Below are 3,681 nucleotides of genomic sequence, written 5' to 3'. Positions count from 1 at the left end.
AGCTGGGAAACAATTTTTACAGTTAGTGTTTCTGATAAAGGCCACATTTCTAAAACATATGAAGAACCATATCAAATTTATAAGAATACTATTCATTCCCCAATTGAGAAATGTCCAAAGGATATGAACAGGCAGTTTTTAGTTGAAGAAATCAAATTTATCATTACCATATGAAAAGTTATAAATCTCTATTGATTAGAGAAATGCAAATTTAAACAACTCTGAGGTACCACCACATGCCTATCAGATTAGCTAATATGACAAAAAAGAAAAATAATAAATTAGTAAAAGATGTGGAAAAATTGGAACACTAATGCATTGTTGATGGAGTTGTGAACTGATCCAATCATTATAGAGGGGAATTTGGAACTATGCCCATACCCTTTGACCCAGCAATACTACTACTTGGTCTGTATCCCAAAGAGATCATAAAAAGGGAAGAGAACCCACGCGTACAAAAATAATTCTAGCAGCTCTCTTTGCAGTGACAAAGAATTGGAAATTGAGGGCATGGCCATCCATTGGGAATGACTGAACAAGTTGTGGTAAATGAATGTATTGGAATGTTATTTTTCTATAAGAAATTATGAGAAGGCAGATTTTAGAAAAACCTGGAAAGACTTAAGTGTAGTGATGCTGAGTGAAGTGAGCAGACCCTGGAGAGCATTGTAGACAGTAACAGTAAAATTATGTGATAATCAGATTTAATAGACTTAGCTCTTCTCTGCAATACAATGATCCAAGACAATCCCAAAGTACTCAAGATGGAAAATATTCACCACATCCAAAAAAGGAACTATGGGATCTGAATGCAGATTGAACCATACTATTTTTACTTTTCTTTTTTTTTCTTTTTTGAGGTTTTTCCCTTTTGTTCTGATTCTTCTTTCACAACATGACTAATGTGGAAATATATTTAATGTGATTTGGGATATATAACCTATATCAGATTGCTTGCCATTTTGGGAAGGGGGTAGGGAAGGGAAAGAGTGAAAAAAATTTGGAACTCAAAATCTTATAAAAATGAATGCTGAAAAACTATCTTTACGAGTAACTGGAAAAAATAAAATACTACTATAAAAAAGAAAAAATAAAGTAATATTATTTTTAAAAATAATTTTTCAGTGTGATATAGCATAATAAACCTATTATGACTACTCAGAAGCATAGATTTAGAGTTGTAGGGTAATCTTGTCTGATTCATTTTATGTATAAGAAAAGTGAGGACTGGAAAGGGAAAGTAACTTCTACAAGGTCACATGGGTAAAAAATAGCAGAGACAGCAGTCAAAGCTAGGTGCTTTTAGTTCAATTCCAAAATTCCATCCACAATAATATAATGGTGTAAGTGAAGATAAATGAGACAATAATGTTCATTTATTGTTCATTTAACTTCTGCATGATGAAACTTTTTAAAAGGCTATCAATTCTCAAATTATTGGATAAGATATTTTGAAAGGTAAGAAGGAAGGAAACAAGCATCTAAATGTCAATTATGTATCATATACTGTGCTACATACTTTAAAAATATCCATCTCGCTTGATTTTCAAAACCCAGGGAGGTAGATTCTATAATTATCCTTATTTTATGCATGAGGAAACTAAGGTAGAAAGAGATTAAGTAAATTGTATAGTAGTGCAGTTAATGAATGTTACAGGTCGGATTTGAACTCAGGTCTTCCTGACTGCAGGCCTGCTCTTCTAACTATTGTGTCACATTTTAGAGATTGCTAAATTGATCACCATTAAGATTAAACAATTTGTGAGAAATGGTCAAAGGATATGAACAGGAAGTTTTCAAATAAATTAAATCTATCTATTATAGGAAAAAATGGACTAAATCACTATTGATTAGAGAAATGTGAATTAAAACAACTCTAAGGTACCAACTCACACCTATCAGATTGGCTAATATGACAAAAAAAGCAAAATGAAAAATGTTGGAGAAGTGGGAAAATTGGAACACTCATGCACTGTTTGTGCAGTTGTGAACCAATCCAACCATTCTGGAGAGAAATTTGGAACTATGCACAAAGGGCTATATAACTTTGCATACCTTTTGACTGAGCAATACCACTATTAGGTATGTATCCCAAAGAGATCGTTAAAAAGGGAAAAGAACCCACAGATACAAAAATACTTATGGTAACTCTTTCTTGTGGTGGCAAAGAATTGGAAATTGAGGGGATGCCTATCAATTAGTAAATGGGTGAACAAGTTTTGGTATATGAATATTATGGGATACTATTGTGCTATAAGAAATGATGAGCAGGCAGATTTCAGAAAAACCTGGAAAGACTTAAGTGAACTGATTCTGAGTGAAGTGAGTAAACCCAGGAGAGCATTGTACACAGTAACAGTAAAATTGTGTGATGATCAGATGTGATAGACTTAAGTCTTCTTAGCAATATTATGGTCTAAGACAATGCCAAAGGACTCATAATAGAAAATGTTCTCCACATTCAGAAAAAGAACCATGGAATCTGAATGCAGTTCAATGTATACTATTTTCATTTTTTGTTGTTTTGTGGTTGTTGTTGTTTTTGTTGGGGGGTGTTCTTTCTTTTGTTTTTCTGCTTTGTTCTGATTATTCTTTCACAATATGGATAATGTGGAAATATGCTTAAAACAATTATACATATAACAACTATATTAAATTTCTTGCTGTCTTGGAGAGGAGGGAGGGAAGGAAGGGAGGGAGAAAAATTTGGAACTCAAAATATGAAAATGAATGTTGAAAAGATTCCTTACATGTAATTTAGGGAAAATAAATACCATTAAGAAGAAAAACATTAAACAATTTGACCCAAATTTGGTGGGAAGGTTCTAAGACTATCTCCTCCTATGGTTTCTTGAGATAGATTGAATTTATACTATATAGATTTTATCCTCTGCATCAAATCATCAAACGTTAAGTGACACAAAGCTGAAGAGGAGAGCTAAGAGTTTAGATAATTAAAAAAAAAAGTCAAGGTTCAAAAAAGAACCTGATAGGCTAGAGCAATGGGTTCAATCTAATGAGATGAAATTTAATAAAGATAAATTTAAAGTCTTACACTTAGGTACAAAAATAATTGTCTTCACAGGAAAAGATGAGGGAGGAATTGTAAAAGAACACCTTGCCTGGATAACATTTGGGATCATAAAGGACTTCAAAACCAAAGCGAGGCAATTGTGTATGACATTGCACCCCCCAAAATGTGTGCAGACCTAGGCTGCATTGAGAGGTATGGTGTCCAGGACAAAGGAGGTGAGAATTCTGATGTACTTTACCCTTTTCAACCAAATATGGAGCGTTGTATTCAATTTTGAATGTCACATTTCAAAATGGACTTTAAAAAACCGGGCACTATACAAAAGAGGCCAACTATGATACTAAAGGTCTGTAAATCCTATTCTAGTTGAATGAATTGAGATTAAGTAGTCTGGATATACATAGATATACATATATCTGCTCATAGATATTGGATTCCTCTCATTATATATGTATATATTTATAATTTATGTGTAGATATACAAACATGCATATAGATATGTATTTATAGGAGGGAGATAAAATAACTGCTTTAGCTATTTGAAAGTAGGTCATGTGGAAGAGGGATTAAACTTGTTCTGCATAGATAGGACTAGGAACAATGGGCAGAAGTTGCAGAGGAAAATTTGTCTTGATTTCAAGAGACCT

The sequence above is a fragment of the Dromiciops gliroides genome, chromosome 6 (genome assembly GCF_019393635.1).
Source record: "Dromiciops gliroides isolate mDroGli1 chromosome 6, mDroGli1.pri, whole genome shotgun sequence".
Classification (NCBI taxonomy): domain Eukaryota; kingdom Metazoa; phylum Chordata; class Mammalia; order Microbiotheria; family Microbiotheriidae; genus Dromiciops; species Dromiciops gliroides.
Note: the sequence above shows the minus strand (reverse complement) of the source record.